The sequence below is a fragment of the Cynocephalus volans genome, chromosome 15 (genome assembly GCF_027409185.1).
Source record: "Cynocephalus volans isolate mCynVol1 chromosome 15, mCynVol1.pri, whole genome shotgun sequence".
NCBI classification, from domain to species: Eukaryota; Metazoa; Chordata; class Mammalia; order Dermoptera; family Cynocephalidae; genus Cynocephalus; species Cynocephalus volans.
Genome location: NC_084474.1, coordinates 3826552 through 3847167, shown reverse-complemented (window position 1 = coordinate 3847167; position 20616 = coordinate 3826552). Strand labels below are relative to the sequence as shown.

General features: G+C 41.9%; 1 long non-coding RNA gene and 1 pseudogene across 3 annotated transcripts in view; both read left to right on the top strand.

The window, feature by feature from the left end:
* LOC134364118 (uncharacterized) overlaps window positions 1-20198 on the top strand; it is a 79698-nt gene extending 59500 nt beyond the window's left edge. For 2 of the 3 annotated variants that reach the window (XR_010021803.1, XR_010021802.1), the window contains exon 4: window positions 20047-20198. This is a non-coding gene — a long non-coding RNA (uncharacterized LOC134364118). Of the gene's footprint in view, window positions 1-3561; window positions 3688-20046 lie in introns of those variants that run through there. The other variant, XR_010021804.1, reaches the window with a different exon arrangement.
* Window positions 13031-19358, top strand: LOC134363832 (S-adenosylmethionine decarboxylase proenzyme-like; annotated as a pseudogene).
* Window positions 20199-20616: the final 418 nt, after the last annotated feature.

Genomic DNA, 20616 nt, shown 5'->3' with positions numbered 1-20616 from the left:
AATTGCTGTTGCTTTTTCAGGAGTTGATGTTCCACAAAAATGGTGAGCAACCCAGCTTAAATTAGTCAATCTTACAGAGTTAGACCAACATGGATACTCCTTTTCCCAAAGGCAGAAAGATGAAGCTCGCATTCACACCACCCTTGGCCGACAGGTGCATGGCACTCCTTTTATTGTTTGTTGGTGTCTTTGCTCAGTCAGTAACTTTACATGTATTTATGGGGCACCTGTTTTGTGCCTAGAAACATGCTCGGTCCTAAGGAAGTCTTAAAAAAGATGTGATTTCTGCCAAAAGAGGTCGAATGCTTTAATGGAATGGAATGTCTCTGCTACCTGGAATGAAGATACCGAGCTCCATGAAACCCAGACCACAGTGGATGTGGGAAAGAGGGTAGGGAATTTGGTTGCTTGGGGGTATAAGCAGAAAGTGAGATTCACTGCGTCTCAGAGTGGGGCACACCCTAGGCTTTGTCACGTCTTCGAATGCAGATTTGCTGTACTTTCCAGCAGGAATTTCACTTTCACAGAACAGGGTCTTTATCGGACTTGACAGTTGTGTCTTGTGTCTTGTGTCCAGTGAGATGCCTGAGAAGTGGTAGACACTTGATAAATACTTGCTAAATGAAATACTGGTGCACACCCTCCTACTCTCCCCTGGACTGCCTCTGTAGTTATTTCTGGTTGAGTTTTGGGAAGAGAATAGCCTCTTTCTGCGGTGTCTCCAGGACCTGGGTTAGGGCTCTGGGGCTGAGTAAGATGTGTCACAGCACCTTGGAATGTGTTTCCAGATACCCTTCCCTCAGTTGTTCATCAGAGGGGCCTCCTGAGAGCTTTCCAGAACACTAATGAGAGAAGTCCAGCATCTGCTTATCTTTGGGAGGCACATACATTCCCCTTTGCTGTCTCTGATGGTTGTTATCTGAAAACTGTCTAGACTTTAGATGCGAATTGGGCTAAGGGGAATGAGAATGAAATTTTCTTCACTTGGGGGTGGGAGTGGACACATGAAATATCCCCATTCCTGACCTCTGGGCTAACTCCCTGCATAGTCAGCTGGATGCCCCACACTTGGAATGGGGCTTGTTGGTGTCTGAGTGATGTCCCATCACAAGGAGACTATACATTGCTTGGCTTGCACAAAGAGTTTTTGCAGTAAACTTTTCCATTTGGGTGAAAAGGGAGCAGCAAGAGCCTTTAATCTTGCATTTTGTGTTGTATCTGTGATGGGGTTAGGGTGATTGCTCCAACTGCTTAGAAAGTATTTTGGTGGGATGGTGGGAGGTGGATTCCAGCCCCTTTTTGGATCCATGTCTAACTTTTTATTTAAGAAAAAAAAATTTACTTTTATCCCAAAGCTCATCATGCTAGCATCCAGCCAAAAGTACATTTTTCTGCAGTTTATTAAACATGTTGCCTCTTAGATCTTATATTAAAATCTATTTCCTTTCTGTAGGGGACAAGTTGAAACCAGAAAAGTTGCCTTGTAATTTTTCCCACTTTGATTCTGCTGCTTGCAGAGGGCAGCCTGGATTCTCCAGCTGCAGGAGGGAGCTGCTCCTTAGGCAGAAGGGAATTAACTCTTGATGGGCTGCCTTGGGGTAGGGGAGAGCAGCTGGCTTCCCCCGCTTCCCCAGGGGGCTAGGCCCCCCCTTCACTGCACAACTCTGACTTGGCGTCAGCCGAGGGAATGAGGGAAGGATGTCACTGTTAAGACTGAGTTAAATTAAACCCTTCCCTTCTCTATTCCACAATCAAAGAGAAATTATTATCTGCTAGTTAGACCCAGAAGGGATTCTCCCCACTCTGTGGGGCCTTCCTTGAGCTGTCCAACCTCCAGCAAGATCTCCCTCCTCTGATCTCCATTTGTCTTACAGTAACGGACACTTCAAGGTCCTGGAAATCTCCAGAGAAAAGAACTCACTTTCTCCCAATGCAGCATCCTGTGCAGACCTCTCTGATTGTTAAGATCTTCCTCACATTGGGTTGGAGTCTGTCCTGTTCCCATGCTCTCTGTCCTGATGCTGAAGTCACCCAGTTTGATGCAAATCACTGTCTAATGGGGGAAGATTAGGAACACTGGTCTGAGACCCCAGGACGGGAGCTATGAGCTTAAATGCTCTCCAGGGCCTGGGAGGAGACCTAAATTGTAGGAGCAGGTAGAGTGGATGGGTAGGTGGCCAGAGACAGCCTTAGTGCTGGCGAGACACAGGAGGGAAAGTTCCATTTACAAAAGGGAGAGTTGCTTCTGCCAGTCATTGCTGTGGGAACATGTGCCCAGAGTGTCCAGAATTTGCAATATTTCAATTCACATTTTTAACATGCAATCTCTTACTTTTGAAATGCTGGTAATTAATTTTTTAAAATTTAGTATAGAACAGCAAAACCAAACAAATCACAACTTCAGGACAGGAACAGCCCTTGGGTCTTTACTTTGTGATAGAAAAATGAAGATCGGGAACTACATTCTCCTCTGAAATCCTTTAAAGCACCCCCCCACCCCCCTGCCTGCCACTGTTACTTTTGCTATTCTCTGTTTCCCAGGAATGATTAACACAAGGTATCCATTATCTAGCTATGTATCCATTTATTTATATGTACACACACATATACACTTATATATAAATATATCTTATATGTATAAAAATAAATATATTCAAAATTCAAAATGGTCATGCATATTTGCATATCTATACTCAGAAATAATTTCATCATACTCCAGAAAATGCTGAAGTGACAAGGCCTAAATAGGAAAACATGGGGTTTTTCACTGACTGGGGACACTCTTTGGATTTTTTCAACTTCTGCCTCCCATTCTCTAATTAGTCTTCTTTCTGAGACAGAGGACTTCGAAATTTGTAGTGCATACTTAAATCATTGTAATTTAAAAGAAGGTGTTGAAAGAGTGAACGAGGACCGAGGACCGTTCCCTCACAGAAGTTACCTATTTCAAGGGCATTTGAAATTCCAGAAGCTGCTGTTTATGTGGCTTCTAGTTCATGCTGCTGGAGAGAGAAAATGCTTTGGCTGGTTTTGTGTGAGTCAGTGGTTCGTCTTTGTGCCTATCTTCAGGGCCTGCCTACCTAGGGCACTGAGCAGACCCACCTCCTCCTCAAGACAGCTGGCTGTGATCCTGCCAAGTCAAGCAAGTCTGCTTTCTAAGAAGGGGAGAAGGAGCTTCTCCTGGGAGGATGCCACAGAGGTTGTGCCAAAGAGCCCCGGCTACAAGGGACCAGCTGGGCAAAGCTAGTAACGAGATGTGGATCTTGAAAAAAAAACCCCAAAGCCTTTAAGAAATGTAGTTTTAACAGTATGTGCCAGTGACCCCAGAACTTTTATGGTCATGTTTCCTTCCTAAGGCAAGAACAGAAGCCTCGAGAGGAAGGGAGTGACTTGCTGCCTTCTTGGACAAGTTGGCACCCATTGGCCTCTCCTCGTCCCTCTGTATCTGCACTGCATATTTTGGCATTTAATTCTGCTCTGTTTCTAGTTATTCTCTAGTTGTTTCATGCCTAGGTGTCTCATCTTCCCAAATAACCTGGTGTCAGCAATTCCTTCTTTCAGAGTGGTTGCAAAAGGCTTCCTGCACACGGGCTGCATTATTCACTGGATCCAAGGACCCTGGTCTCCGACCCTCCAGCTGGCATCCAGGGAGCCTGGGGGCCCTGAGAGCCAGGTGAGCTCTGCGGCTGTGGTCAGGCTGGCTTGTTCCTGCTAGCTCCTGCTGCACCTGCCTCCTCATTCTGGCCCTCGCTTGGACCTCCACAGGCCTTCATTTCCACGCTTCTGCTTCTTGCCCAACGGCGAGGGACACTGGTGCTTTGGAGATGCTGCCACACGGCTCTGCCTGCTCTCCGGTATGTACACGCTAGACATCTTCTTGACTCAGGTCTAACTCAAGCTTATAACGCTCTGTGGACTTGGAGATTCTCGTTCTGGCCCCATCTTGGCAAGGGCCAGACCTGCTATTTTGGTTAATTCTCTCCTCCGTCTGAACCCCACCCCCTTCTGGCTCTCTCCTGTCTTCCTTGGACCTCTGAGGCTATTGACCCGACTGTCACCTCCATGCAGGCAGCATCGACCTTCTCGTTATTATTCCTAATGGTCCCTCACAATGTTTGTGGAGTTGAACTGATGTCACCGAAACAATGTGACTGTTTTCAGAGTAAGACAACAGTAGGTGTGTGACCAAGGGACAACCACCAGGGAACAGGCCCATGCTGAGTCTGGAGACTGGTGTGGGATGAACACAACGAGCCACACCTTCTGCAGAGGAAGGCCTGACATCTTCCCCCCTTCCTCAACAGTATGCTCAGGGAGAGGGGAGACGTCTCGCCTGAGCCACACTAACCAGCAGCAACCAGTGCTTCTAGTGTTCTGACAATCTGCAGCCAAAAATCACTAGGAACTTGTATTAGTCAGGCTTCTCCAGAGAGACAGCGCCCATAGGTACACATACATTTATTATAGACACTGGCTTACATGGCTGTGGAGGCCTGGACGTCCCACCATCTGCCATCTGCAAGCTGGAGAATCAGGAAAACCAGTGGTGTAGTCCAGTCTGAGTCTAAGGCCTGAAGACCAGGGGGCTGATGGTGTCAGTCCTGGGCTGAGTAGGAAGGCCTGAGAACCACGAGCACCAATGTCCGGGGGCAGGAGAAGATGGACGTCACAGCTCAAGCAGAGAGAGGGAGAGAGAGGAAGGTAGAGGGAGGGACATAGGGAAGGAGAGAGTGAGAGGTAGGGAGAGAGGGAGGGAGGCTCATCCTTCCTCTGCCTTCTTGTTCTGTTCAGGCCCTCCTTGGGGTGCTTGGTGCCCACCCACATCTACTTTACTTAGTCCCCCAATTCAAATGCTCATCTCTTCCAGAAACACCATCACACACACTAAAGAAATAATATTTTGCCAGATATCTGGGCATCTCTTAGTCCAGTCAAGTTAACACATAAAATAACCATCTCAAGTCCACCCATTATCAATTTGGCACTTATAGACATCTTCTTAAACTATACTTAATCTCTGAATAAAGACAGTAACAAGGTTATAGTTCCACCTAATGTGATACAACTATCCTGTGTGCAACCAAAAATGCACTAACCACTTCCTCAGAAAAGGAGGTAAAGTCCTTGAGTGATGTTTACTCTTCTTGTGATATCCCATAACCTAAATATTATGATGTAGAATTAATAATACTTAATTACTGATATAAAGTTAATACATCTTATGTTATATTATAAGGAATAAGAAAGCAAAAGATATTTGCTTAATACACATGTATATACATACAAATATTAATAATAATATAACATACTTATAACAATGTTTGTAACTCACAACAATTACAGTCTTTGTTTCTAAACTCATCACTGGGCTGTAGCAGGTATTTATGACCACCTTCTTCTACTGCCCATTCTGTGTTCCCTTTGCCTTAATGCAGCTGGTCATGGTTCTTCACCTGGTGGGGAGCCAAACTGTCATCCCTGAAGGATGTGGCCTAGGATTGGCAGTCCTGCCTGGATTGGGTTGTTGTAGTTTTCCATTGACCTCGATCACAGGGCATGGTAAAACTAAGAGATGCCCTACAGGATCTCCTGCATTCCAGACATGCTCTTCCTGACCTCCATTGTGGAGTAGGAGTCAATTTCCCCTTGGTAGTCTGAATTAATCACCCCAATCAACACAGTAACTCCCTTGGCCTGTTGACTCAGAGGCATGGGGAACCCAAAGTGGCTGGGTGGCAGCCTTGACTTCCAGTTCAAGAGTCACTGTTGTGTGTCCTGGTGGAAGCATTCCTCCCCCTGGAGCTTAGATCTCTAGGCCAGCAGAGCACTAAGTGTTGGGAAGAGGAGTGGTCTGGGATGTACTAGTATGATCTGCTCCTCTTCCTCCTTGAACCAGTAAAAGCCCCTCTTGGATGAGAATTTTCTTCTCTACAGTTGAATTTGATGTATCAAGAATACTTGGAAGAGTCAAAAAATGTCAAAAAAGCATTTTCCTATTTTCTTTTCATTGAAAGATGGGTGGTTTGAGCTCGGTGAACAGCGCAGTCTTGCTGTCCTGTAGGAGGCATGGAGCGTCTCAGCCTTGTTGCTGCATCCGCTGAGGACATTCACTCTCTCCTTCCATCTTCATGAGGCTAGAGGCCTGGAACGTCAGATGTCTTGAGAACAAAACAAAGGCTTTTACATGTATAATTTGACATGTGATTATACTGTACTTTGTGTTTTTATTGAAGTTTTCCCCCATTTTCTTCTGCTTGGCTCCCTTCCTCCCTCTCCCTTGACCCCAATCACATCAGTCTCCCCAACCCCAAGGTAGACCATATTAACAGTCCAGTATGTGTCCTTCCATGTTTTTCTCCCTACTCATTAAATAACACACACACACACACACACACACACACACACACACACACACACACACACACACACAATACATATGTGAGCTTAAAGGCTTATATAAGTGATCACTGTTTTGCAATTGCAATCATATTATATATGCTTTTCTTTTCTGCATTTTGCTTTTCTCGCTTTAAAATGGCTTGTGAAGGGCTGGCTGGTTACCTCACTTGGTAGAACGTGATGCTGATAACACCAAGGTCAAAGATTCGGATCCCAACATCGGCCAGCTGCCAAAAAGAAAGAAAGGAAAAAAAGCCTTGTGAAACTCTCTCCAAGTTAATCAAAGTTCATGCATTCTCAGTGGGAGCAATAGCGCCCCCAAGGGGATGAAAATTGCTTCTCAAAGGGCATGTGGAAAAATTGTACCCCCTAAGTATAAAGCACAGATACACATACAGCACATAAACAGGTATACTCTATATTGTGGCACTAAAATTTCATGAGGGAGTGATTAGGGGAAAAATATCTAAGAAGGCTCCTGGGGGTGATGATAGTGAAAAAAGGTTGAGAAACCCTGGTGTCACCCTTCACGTCCTTTCTTGCGGCTCATATTCTTCTCTGGTGGGTGAGTATGTGGTGTAACTTACTGTACCGTCCCCTCACTGAACGGCAGTCACTTCATTTCTAGTTCTTTTTCCCCATTATGAACATGTTGCAGTAAACATCTTTGTATACATCCTTAACAATGGTGACTGTGTTTCTACAGAAGCAGGATTACTGGGTTGAAGGGATAGATATTTTAAATTTTAAAATGGAAAACTTTTAAATCGTCAGATCGCTTTTTTAAAAAAGCACTCTTTTTCCCTACATCCCTGCTAGCAATAGGCGCTATAGTGCTTTAAATTTTTTCCATAGTTTGATGGGTATAACGCAATGTCTCACTGTTATTTTAATTTACATTTCCCTGATTGCTTGTGGTTTGAGCGTCTTTGCTATGTTCACTGGGCGTTTGAACTCATTCTTCACTGTATTCCCTATTCATATCATTTGCCCAATTTTTAGATCCAGTTATTTGTCTTATTCTTGTCAATTTGTAAGAGTTTTTCTGTAGGATAATTATTAAACCTTTATTTGTCCTATATACTACAAATGTTTTTTGCAGACCTATACTTTGTCCATTGGCTTTATTTATGAATATTACTTGCTACACAAATGCTTTAAATTTTTATGTAGGTAAGTGTGGCTTTTTCTTTTTTCAGCCTCTGGGTTAGGCAGGTCTTCCCTCACTCAGACTATTCATGAAATCTCCTAGATTTTCTTGCAAGATTTTTTCTTTTTTCACTTTTAAATAAATACCTTTTGAATTGCAACATACATATATGCACATACACATAAAGCACAAATCCTACATGTGCACAGCTAGATGAATTTTCACAAAGTGAACACGCTCACATAACCCACATAAAGAAATAACCCCCAAGTTCATCTCGAGCTCCTTCCCAGTCACTACCTATTCCCAAGGTAGCCTCTTTGCTGACGTCTAACATTAGATTAGTTTTACTAATCTAATTAGCTTTTATTTATATATTTTTAAATTAAAAATTTAATCCATTTGGTGTTTTGAATATGTCTTGAGATGGAAATCCCACTTTTCCCCACATTAATGGCCAATTGCACTATCACAAACGATAAAATAGTTCGTTTTTTTTTTTTTTTCACTGAATTCTAACATTGTAGCTAAAAAAAATTTCAATCTAGCATGATATATTTCTGGATTCTCTACTCACTTTTATTGATATACTTTTCCTATACCAAGGTCTTACTGCACAGTGGCGTATGTATTGTTCTGTCTGGTGAGATGGACCCCCAAACACTTTGCCTCCCAGCCCTGACCCTGCCTTCTGTTTGACTTCTGAGATACTATCAGCCATTTATTCTTCTCATTTTTTTTGAGGTCAAGTTATGCATTTCTAAAATATAAACCAAAAAAACCCAACATTAATTTCCTGTTGGGTTCTATTGGGTATAACATTAAATTCCCATGTTAATTGGAGAGAATTAACATTTTTGTACTGGTTTCCAGGAAAAACATGGTTTGCCTTTCTATCCATTCTAATCTTGTTAAGTTCAACAGTAAGATTTTATAGTTTTAAAATATGAATCCTGTGTCCTTCCTGATAACGTTATTTTTAAGTATTTTATTTTTCCTAGGTGTACTTAGGAATAATTTCATAGTTTTTCTTGCTACTGTAAATGGAATATTTTGTGCTATTCTTTTCGATGCTTATTTCTAGAGTACAGAAAAACTATAAAAAATATGTTTCTCTTGTATTCTGCCCCTATGTTAGTCTGCTCAGGCTGCCATAACATAATTCCACAGGCTGGGTGGCTTAAACACAGACATTTATTTTTTCACAGTTCTGGAGGTTAAAAGTCCATGATCAAGGTCTCCTGTTTCTGGAGAGACCTCACTTCTTGGCTTGCAGATGACCTGCGTTCTCACCGGGTCCTCACATGCTTTACCTCAGTAATGCTCTTGAGAGAGAGAGAGAGAGAGAGAGATGATCCTTTTATAAGAACAGTAGTCCTATTGGTCACCCTTATGACCTCATTTAACCTCAAATGTTAAGGGTTAAGGTATTAACACTTTGGGAGACACAATTCAGTTTATATCAGCCCCCTTACCAGATTATATTAAATCTTGTAGTAGGTTTTTTCTTTATTAAAGATCCTTGAATTTTCTAGGTTTACAATAATATCTCCAAGAAAAAAAAGAAGGAAAAAATCCCCAAACTCTTTCTTTTTTCCAAATGGTTATGTGCATCATTTCATACGTGTCTTAGTATACTCATAATGTCTAGAAGCTCTAAGACCTTTAAAAAAATTGATAGTGATAGAAGGAATTTCTGTCAAGATAGTATTAGTGTTTTGTCATTCACGATAATATTTGCTGGTGTTCTTTTGGTAAACTGTTTTTATTATATTTAGGTATAAATATAATAATTTTTCTATTTCTCTTTTGTACAGTTTTTATCGGGATTGGCTGCTGAATTTTATCACGTACTTTTCTAGAATCTATCAGTAGCTGCCCATGCCATCTTACCGCTCACCTCTGTGTACCAGAGGTTGTTTGCTATGACATGGTGATTCTCTCTTTACCCAGGAGTTTTTCCTTCTGGCCTTGAGCACTGTAGGGCAAGCCTGAAGTGCCAGAAGATGAACACCTCTGCAGTAGTTCTTAACTAATGACAGGTGGGATCTGGCAGACAGCTTTCTGGTGTCCTTGCCTCTTGGTAGAGCTACATGTGGAGCATGCCCAGAGCTCCCCAGTGGCTGAGCTCCAGCTGCCACAGTGGGGCCTGGTGTTATTAGCTCACTCTCTTCTCTGTCCCACCTCCTCATCCCCTATTGGTGTTTCCTGGATCATGTCCTTAGTAACCAATTTTTGTTTGAATCCTTGTCTCAGGGTATGCTTTTGGAGAAATCTAAACCGAGACAGTTGTGGAATCATAGGATTTTCTCCATTAGTTTACTGATTTAATGTATGTCAACAAACCAGTTGGTGGGCCAGCTGCCTGTTTTTGAAAATAAAGTTTTACTGGAACACAGACACACCCGTTTGATCACTATTGTCTAAGGCTGCTTTTGTGTTGTTACAATGGCAGTTGAATAGTTGTAACACAAACCATATGCCTGAAAGTCTAAAATGTTTACTGGCTAGTCCTTTAAGAAAAAGTTTTCCAGAGCCATTGTAATGAATTAATTTGATGGATATCGTAGTACTTACTGAACACTCCATATATTACTAAAATAAGCTCTATTTTTTCAAAGTGTGCTATTCTTTTGGTAATTTGCTAAAATTCTATTTGCTAATCTGTGTATATTTTGCACATATATTCATAAGTGAAACTGGTTTATGGCTTTTTCTTCATTCTTTTATTTTTCAGGCTTTTGTATTAAATGTATTTTGGCTCCATGAAAATTGGAGAACTTTTTATCTTTTTCTATATAAATAATGTAAAACACATGGGAATTATGTAGTTTTTAAAGGTTAGCTATAAGGTCATGGAACCTTTTTAATGTTATTAGGATTTATATCTTTAAACACTTTTCTAATGTCTTTTTAAGAAACTGGTTTATTCAAGTTTTCCATTTCTTCTTGGATCGATTTTTGAGAGTTTTCATTTCCTTTTTAGGCAATTATGTTTTAGCCGATGTCTAAGACGGCAGCGGGCGGACGGGAGGAACGCCCAAAATGGCTGCGGAGAGTCTCCGGTGCCTAGAACAGCACGTTTTCTGACAATCATAAAAGCCCCCTGCCCCTTCTTCTTCACCACCACATCCCCTTCCCGCAGGTGCGAGTTTCTCCACCTATAGAAGAGTCCCAGCTCAGCTTAAACCCCGCTGGCTTCCCGCCCCTTCCTTCTCAGCCAATAGGAACAGTCCAGCTCAGCCTAACTGGGTATAAAAGGCCCACCCGACCCCCCTGCGGCTGCTCCCACTTCCGAGAGGGCAGCCCGCTGGTTCATTTTGCCTGCCCGATACACTTTGGTTGAGTCCCTGTCTCCTGGTGTGTTTTATTATCGCGATCGGCCGGGGTTTTTTCCTTTCCCTTTTGGCGTTCACTTATGTTGTCTTAAAGCTGCATGTACTATTCTTTCATAATTATTTTTGTTTGTATCTGATTATGTGTCATTCTCATTCTGATTGTGGCCATTGGTGCTGTCCCTCTTTTTCACTGTCAGAGTTGTAAGAGCTTTATCTATTTATTGACTTTTTAAATAACCAACTTTTTGGAATTTCTTTTTACCCTTTCTACTATTTTTTTCCTGTTTCATTAATATCATCTTTTACCTTCATCAATTCTCTCTCCATAGTTTTTTTTGGTTTATTTATTGTTGTTGTTCCAGTTTCTCTACTTGAGTGCTTAATTCCAAGGTTTGCTGCAGGTTTTGTGAGGCCTGAAGCTTGTATAATTTGGGGAAATTTCTTTAAAAAAAGTTACAAAATTATGAATATAAAATTAAATATAGGGGTCTGTGTAAATGAGGAGCTCTGAAGCCTCCTAAGCAGTGTAGACCATCTCCCTCAGACTACTTTCTTCATCTTTCCATACTTCTCTTTTAATAAAGAAAGTGTTTAAGGTTATATATTTCTAGCTCTTTGTGTGTGCCGTAAGTGAAGCCAGCAGAAGAACTTGCATAGACCACTGAAAGAAAGAGCTTCCAAGCAGGAGTTCTGCACCCAGCTAGGATGTCATTCATCTTCAGGGGAAAAGATGTTTGTGTATAGACAAGAATCCATAGAGTATATATCACCCATATACCCTGTCTGAGAAAAATAGTGAGAAAAGATCCGGATAAAACAATAAAGAAACAGAAATCTCAAGGTGAGGAAAGTGAGAAAAAATACATATGTGTGTATATATGTTTGAAACAAGTGCATAAGGATAAATAGTCTGGAACTGTGTAGCATAAGTACAAGAGAAAGAATCTGAAAAAGAAAGCACTAAATTATCTTACCATAATAGAGGGGCTGGTGTGTGTGGGGGGAAAGGGATAAGGAAAATGTTCCAAATATTTTAAGAGGAGTTGTGAAAGAAAGGGAACAAATTTGAAAATTTTCTCCTTATTCTTTTAAAATGGAGTTGGCAGCTTCTGGTCAAGATGGTGGAATAGGCAGTCCCCAGAGTCACTCTCTCCCACAATCGACCAATTTACAACTACTATAAAAGCAATGGCAACCAAGCTGGGGCTGCTAGAACTCAGGGGAAGAGGAGGAGAGACCTACGGAGTGCACGAAGTCAGGAGAAGCCACAATGAGAGAAAGAAAGTACTGCTCCAACCGTCTTGAGCCCCAGCCGCTTCAAGGCTGGCCCTGGTGAGCACACAATGGGAGCTGGCAAAAGCTGCAGCTGTGCCCTTTGTGTCCCCTCTGGTTGCTCAGAGGCTGCAGGGGAGAAGAGGGCCTTGGTGAGGCCAGCTAGACCACTAACAAGGTTCCTGTTGACCCACATAGGAGCAAGGAGCCACAGACAACTGAGAGAGGGAAGGACTGAGAGGCCGGTGAGTCATCTGAGTCACAGCAAGGGATCGGTGTTCGGCTGGTCCCATGGGAAGTGGAGTGTGGAGGGTGGAGGAGACGGGCCACTGGGGGAACCCTGGGCACAGCATGGAAAGCTGATCTGTCCTCCAATCAGTACAGGACCACTCAGTGGAGACTGGTCAGGAATATAGAACTCTAGGGAGTACAGTTTGCTGAAAAGATTCAAACCCAGACCAGAGTTTCCACACTACCCAGGTGTATGGGACCTCACAAGACTCAGAAGTGCTTACAAGGTCAACAATTAAAACCTGAGTTGCACAAAAAGCCTTCCCCAGAGAACCAGCAGCAAAGCAGCAATTTAGCTCAACCACAGGGCTCAAGTGCTGGTCTCTACAAGAAGTCCCCCATTTTAGAAGTATGCAAAGAAATTAGTTCCAGTGCACAGTTTAAGTGGTGGGGGTAGCTAATAATCCAACACAGAAGTAAAAGAAAAAACAAAATCTCACAGATCAGAGACAAAATTTTTATATTAACCAGTGAAGGTCTAATACCACCAAAGAACACCTATAAAACCTGAAAGAGCTGGAAGCTCCCCAGGCTCCTGAGCCAGGGTGGAGGGGTTCTGAGGGCCTCAGCACCCCTGTCCATGTCTGCATCCAGCCTGGCCATGGCTGACCTGCTGCCAGAAGCGCCAGGGGCCCATGAGCCGGGTTGTGGGTGTGAAGGTCTTAGCCATGCCCCTGATGTTCATTCACATCCAGCCCAGCATCAACAGACAACCAAGCCACCTCTGGAAACCCTCCAGGCTCCCGAGCTGGGGCACCTGCGGGGCGGGTGTCAGCCACACCCCCTGCCAGCAAAGGAGCTGGCTGTGGGCCAGCCCCACCCCCCCACCTCCACCTCTGTTTCCCTACCCCTCCCACCTGCCCCTCCCACTGCTCTGCAACATCTTTGAATGTGAAAATAAATAAATAAATAACTAAATGGGGTTGGCAAGTTGAGGATAAAAAGGTTTATTTTCCTTAATGTAGAGAATAAACCACAGCTGTCACTTCTTTCTTCCACCCTACTCAGAGGTGACCACTCTTTTGAGTTTTATAATTATTGTTCCTTTTATTCTAGTTTTATACATGTATCTCCAAGTATTATATTTTTGTTTTGCCTGTGTATTAGTCTGTTTTTGTTGCTTGTAACAAAGTACACTGAACTGGGTGATTTATAAAGAAAATGAAATTTATTGCTTACAGTTTCTGAGGCTGGGAAGTCCAAAGTCCATCTGGTGGTGGTGACAGTGACCCAGGGGTCTCACATTGCAAGATGGTGGAAGCAGAGAGAGCAGAGAGAGCAAAAGACAGACTCTTCTCTTCTTTTAAAGCCCTCAGAACCACACCCCTGACCACCATTTTTAATCCACTCACTACTGCACGGTCCTACAATCCAATCACCTCTTCAAGGCCCCACCTTTCAATTATCGTAATAGGATTTCCCACCCTCTTAACAGTCATAGTGGGAGCTAAGTTTCTAATACATAAAACTTGGAGGACACCATTCAAGCTTCAAAGAGTTTTGGGGGAACATAATTCAATCTACTACAGCCTGGTTTTTTTTTGAAATATACATGTATAGTTTAATAATGCACGTATTTTTCCAAAACCTGCTTTCTCCTCATAATTATGTTTTTGAGATTCATCAGTATTAATACAGTATTTCACTAATTTTCACTGCTATAAAATATTCCATTATTTGATTTCACTATAATTTCTATACGAATTTACCTGTTTATGACATTTGGGTAGCTTCTCTTTTTATTGCCATTGTGACCGTTGTCACTCACGTTTCTTGGTGTGATAATCCTTCTGCAGTATTTGACTCAGCATGATATTGCTGAGTCAGAGGGTGTACACATCTTCCGCTAATCTGGATAATCACAACTGTTTACTGAAATGGTTAAACCAATTTATACTCGCACCAGTGGTGTATGACATTTAGATCCACATCCTCCCTGAATTAGATTTCTATTGCTGCTGTAACAAATCACTACAAATGTAGTGGCTTAACAACAACACAGATATATTCTCTTCACATTCCAAAGGTCGGAAGTCTGAAGTCAGTTTCCCTGGCTCTAGCAGGGTGCTGATGGGGCTGGATCCTTCTGCAGGCTCTGAGGGAAGAGTCCATCCTTCAGCTTTTAATGGCAGTCTGGATTCCTTGAAAGTGCGCCACTCCAGTATCTGCCTCCACATCCCATCGCCGTCTCCTCTTCTGTAGTTGTATTTCCCTTTGACTCCCTCTCAAGAGGACACTTGTGATGATATCACTGGGCCCACCGGGAAGATCCAGGATCATCTCCCCATTTCAAGATTACTCATTTAATCATACCTGTACGCAAAGTCCCTTTTGCCATGTGAGGTAACATGTTCACAGAGTCTGGCGATTGGGATGTGGACATTTTGGGGCCATTATTCAGCCTACCGTACTCCCCAACTCTTGATACGATCTGACTTTTTAATTTCTGCCAAGACGTGGTTATGGAATTGTATCCAACTTTGCTTCTAATTTGCATCTCCCACTTACCAATGTTTATTGGTCATTACATCTACTATTTGAAATGCCTGTTTATGTCTTCTTTCCATTTATGTATTGGTGGTTTGTTCTTTTTCAAATTGATGGGTACAGGTTTCTTTTGTATTCTGGACGAAGTGTTGTTGATTTTATATGTGACAGATATGTTCCTTGAGTTTTTCTTTGTATCTTCACTCTGTACTTTCTTCACGATGTCTTTTGATGACCAGTGTTTCCTTGTTTTAATGTAGTAAAATGTATCTATATTTTGCACATTTTTGTCTTAAGAAAATTTCTACCAACTCAAAATCACACTTGTATTTTTGTTTTTCAGTGTTTTTTTCCCCTCCATATCTTATTATGAAAAATTGTAAGCATGCAGAAAAATTAAAATAATTTTACAGTGAAAATTCATATGCCCACTGCCAAAGTTTCATGATAAGCAGTTTACTACACTTGCTTTAACTTGCATCTTTCCACCTATCCATGCATTTCAAAGTGAAGAAAGACATCAGTACACCCCCCCCCGACACATATCTACATGCATATTATTTACTTGAGTTCAATATTTATTTATAGTTTTTCTTATAAACCTTAGATACAAGGAAATGCACAAATCTTAAGTTTACATTTTGACACGTGCGTCCTCCTATGCAATGCAAACCCTTATCAAGAGATAGAACATCACCATCACCTGAGGAAGCTTCTTTGGGCTCTCTTTGGTCTGTTCTTGACCTGACCTTCTCAGAGGTAACAACTCTTCTGATTTTCTCCATTATAGATTAGATTTATAGAATTTTGTGCAGATGGAGTCATATATTGTGTGCAAGGTTTCTTTCCGTTAGCACAATGGTTTTGAGATGCATCCATGCTATTCCGTAGATCAGTAGTTCATTTATTTTTAATGCTGGGTAGCTTTATGTCATATGAATAAACCACGGTTTGTTTATCCATCCTACTGATGGACATCAGGGTTTGACTGTTAAGAACAAAGCTGCTGTGAACGTCCTTACATGAGTGTTTGCAGGAACATGTTTTCATTTCTCATTGCTGAGTCACAGCATGGGTGTAAGTTTAGTTATATAAGAAGTTTCCAGGCATTTTTCAAAGTTTTATCATTTTACATTCCCACCGACAATGTAAGAGTTCCCGTTGCCCCACACCATCTCCAATATTTAGTGTTGTCAATCTTTTAAGCTTTAGCTCTTTGATTTTAGCACGTAGCAGCATCTCACTGTGGCTTTCACTTGCTCTTCCCTGATGCTAGTGATATCAAGCACTTTTCATGGGCTTGTTGCCGTTCGTGTGTGTACTCACATGCAGATCAAGAAATAGCTGTTCAAATCTTACCCATATTTTAAGTTGGGTTGTTTATTTTTAGTTGAGTTACGGGAGTTTTTTGTATATCCTGGATACCAGCCCTTTGTCAGATACTTGTTTTGTGAATGTTTTCTCTCAGTCTGTGGCTTGCCTATTTGTTTTCTTAACTGTGACTTTTAAAGAGTAAAAGTTTTAAATTCTGATAGTCAATTTACCAATATTTTCTTTTATGATTATTACTTTCAGAGTCCTGTCCAAGAAACTTTAGCCTCTCCCCTATAGTCATGATGATATTCTCTCTCTTTTTTTTCCTAAAAGCTTTGTGGTTTAAGCTTTTTATTAGATCTCTGATCCATCTTGAATTAATTTCTGGGTATTGTCCTATAGGAACCAAGTTTATTATTATTTTTTCTGTATGAATTCCAGTATTCCAGGACAATTCATTGAATTGACTTTCCTTCGCCATTGAATTGCTTTGGTGCCTTTGTTGACAATCAAATGACTATACAAGCATGGATCTATTTCTGGGCTCCTTATTCTGTTCCATTGACCTTTTTGCTAATTCTTGTGCCAGTACTGCCCTGTCTTGATCACTGCATCATAAGATTACTTTATCATAGGTCTTGAACTTAGGTCGTGTAAGACTTTGTTCAAATTTTTTTTTTTTTTAAGATTGCTTTGGCTATTCTAGGCCTCTGCATGTCCATATATATTTAAGAAGTAGCTTGTTGATTTCTAAAAACAAAAAGCTTGCTGGAGTTTTGATCAGAAGTGGCTTACACAGCATGGCCAGCGATGTCAGTGAGCCCTGGCTCCGCTCTCTAATGGGAGCCATGGACACAGGAGACTGAACTGCACCCGCCTCTATGTCCAACAGACTCACGTTCAATTTTGCTCACAAAAAATCTGGGAGATTTTTATTAATCCTTTTTAAAAAAATGTTAATATGAAATTATAGCAAAAAAAGGAACCTAAACTTCATTCAGTAGCACAGCTGGAACAATCCGCAGCAGTAGCGATGGGAGACAGATTTAATTTAGTTGATTTTCTGTGGCTGTTGGTTGTTCGCTGGTCTCACAGTAAGGAAAGCTGAACATGTTTTCGAAGGGACCAAGAAGCTGCTGGAGGTTTGGTCCTGCTGGCAGCAACCGGACACAAACCAAGGATGTGGAGATCTTTGCACTATCCCAAGATCTGAGTGGGATGTACTTTTTAAGGATGTGCAGTGTCAGTCATAAGTGTGACAAAAGCTGACAAGCAGGACGCTTATGCACTGAGAGCAGCATGTGTGTCTCCAAGAGACGTTTCATTTTGAAGACACGTGGTACCACCCTCTCACCGAAAGCACGGGTTTCCCTGTTGAAGCTTGCTAGGAATTAAAGTGGGTTTGACTCAATTCAAAGCTTCTTTTATTCTGGTAAGAATTTCATGAAGCCTTCTCACCAAGGGTACCCACACTGGAATTTCCAGGAAGAGATAGGATTTGTTAATGCAGTTTTCCCAAGTGGAGCAGCCTGTTGTATGGAATGAAGGAATTTGGACTGTTGGTACTCATATACTCTGGATTTCCCAGAGAGTTGGACAATCCGTCAGCCAGATCAAACCCTGGAAATTCTGATGAATGGGCTTGACCCAGCAGTTATGGACTCTCTTCCCTCCTGTCCGTGGTCATCTGAACTGGAGATTCTTCAGCTCTTGGGTTCCAGGATTTACACCAGTGGCACCACTGGCTGCCCTGGTTCTGAAGCTTCAGATGTGGACAGAGCCAGCTCCCGGCGCCTAGTTTGCAGACGGCCTATCATGGGACTCCTCAGCCTTGACAATCATGTGAGCCAATTCCTCTAATGAGTCCCCTCTCATATATTTATAGACATATCCTGTTGGTCCTGTCTCTCTCGAGAACCCTGACTAATACAACAAGAAATTAGAATAATGAGGAGTTGGCTAGTAAAAAATAAAGAAAATTCTAAAAGATATGTCACTACTCCTAGGCTTCAGATAGAGCGCCCAAAGAAGAGACCTTCTCCCTCCCGGGCCAGAGATCCGGATCTTGCTGGACGGGGCACAGCCGTGGCCACTGGGTGGGTGGGGAAGCTGCTGAGGTGCAGTGCTGGCAGAGCTTGCTGGAAATCTGCCCTCTAGGGTGCTGGGAAAGCTGCTCACTGGCACTCGTTATAAAACTGTTGAGGTGCTGGAGAAGCTAGAGGCTTTTGCTTCAAAAGTGACAGGAGAAGGGTGGGGAGGAGTGCCAGACAAAGCTGCTGGCCGCCATGCACTGGGGAGGATGGTGCTGGAGAAGCTGGCATGCTTCACAAGCCTGGCGCTGAGGAGGCTGTGCTCCTGCAGGAACCACCCAGCAAGTACACTGCAACCAGGAGGCACGGCTCTTCCTCCTGCAGGGTCCCCAGAGCCCTTTACTGACAAAATTTCAGTGTCAACTGTTATGAGAAAACAAACAAATAAAAAAAATATATTTATAAGGCCCAGATCTATTTTCACAAAGCAGACTACAAAGATGAATTTGGAGATGAGCACCAATAAACTGATAACCAGCGCACTATGAAATCACTAAATTCACTTGTTGGTTCTGGTAGTTTTTCTTTTGTAGATTTCTTAGGATTTTTTTACGTAAGCATTTTATCTGAAAAGAGAGACAGTTTTACCTCTTCCTTCCCAACCTGTATGGGTCTTTCTCTTTCTCTTTTTTTTGCATATTGCACTGGCTAGGACTTCTAGTACAATGTCAAATAGAGGTGGTGAGAACGAGCATTCTTGGCTTATTTCTGATCTTAAGGAGAAAATATTTAAGGTGCTGTTGTCAAGTGCAATGTTTGCTGTAGGTTTTTCATGTATGCCCTTTATCAGTGTAACGAAGTTTCCTTCTATTGCTAGTTTCCTGATGCTTGGGGCTATTTTCCCTACTCACAGTAGTGCTGATGGAGTGCTGAACTTTGGGGTTCTTGCTTTATGCGAAGGTCTCATGTTTGCCTTGCCCTCTAGTACTGACCTTGATTTCTGCCTCTGTGTGAGGCCTATTACACCTGAACTTCTAGCGTACTGGAGATTGGCAGGGGCTCCCAGGAGAGCCATGAGCTTGAGGGCTTTTTGAGGGCTCCTTGGATTTGTGCTTTTTTGATTATTTTTGGCCTCTGAGGAATTTCTGCACTCTCGCCAGATCAGCAATAATTTCCAAAAAGATACTTATTTTATCCAGCATTTTTATGTGTTTTGCATTGGGAGGCTTTTTTTTTCTTTTTAAGTTCTTCTTACATGGCTGGAAACAGAAGCCACTATAGAGTTTTTAGAGTTGAAGGGGCTTTTAAGATTAATCTAATCCAATGCTTTTGATAGATTAGTAAATCAATGTCCTGAGAGTTTATTCGAACATATTTGACATGCCCAATGTCCCACATCATACAAGTGAAGCCTGTTAACCCAGGGCTTCTGACACTAAATCCAGTTTATTTTTCCTATATCAGGGTCAACAAACTACAGCCAGAAAGCCCATTTGGTTTGCCACCTGTCTTTATATGACCTGTGAGACAATTAAAAAAATTTTTTTAAAATAGTTGGAAAAAATCTAAAGAATAATAATATTTTATAACATGTAAAAATTACATAAAACTCAAATTTCATTGCCCATATATAACATCTTACTGGAAGAAAGCCACACTTATTCATTATGTGTTATCAATGGCTGCTTTTGTGCTGCAATGGCAGAGTTAAGTAGTTGTGACAGAAATTGTATGGCCCACAAATCCTAAAATATTTACTATTCAGCGTTTTACAGAAAAGTCACTGACTCCTGACCTGTGCCACACACTGCCTCTGCTCTCACTGGAGTTGAAACACCAGACTCTTCACTGGACCTCCGTAGAAACTCCAAGAACATCTTCAGTTGGGGTTTGGCTTTGAGTCCACCAGACACCACGGCTCTGGTAAGATTCTTGCATGTGGTTGCATATGCACGGTTCACATATTTTTCTTCCTGTATTCTAAGGTCCTGTAACCCAGTATGAAATATGCATGGGAAACATGACAGAGCTCTATACAGCACAGTGGAAATGCGGCTCAAACACCCCACATAATTCACTAAGAAAATTGGAATCAGGCTGAATTGCTGCTCAATAGTGAAGAGAAGAAAGTAGATTTGGTTGTTATCGAGGGATGATCTGTTGAACGTCATGGTCAGATTTTGGAGGTTAAGAACTTATACATAGTTTTTACACGGAATTGTCATTAATTATAGACATCTGTTCCTGTTGTTGGAAATTTTATCCAGGCTACGGTTTCCCACTCACATTAGTATGACAGATGTCCTTTATACATATATTTGTGATCTCTACAACC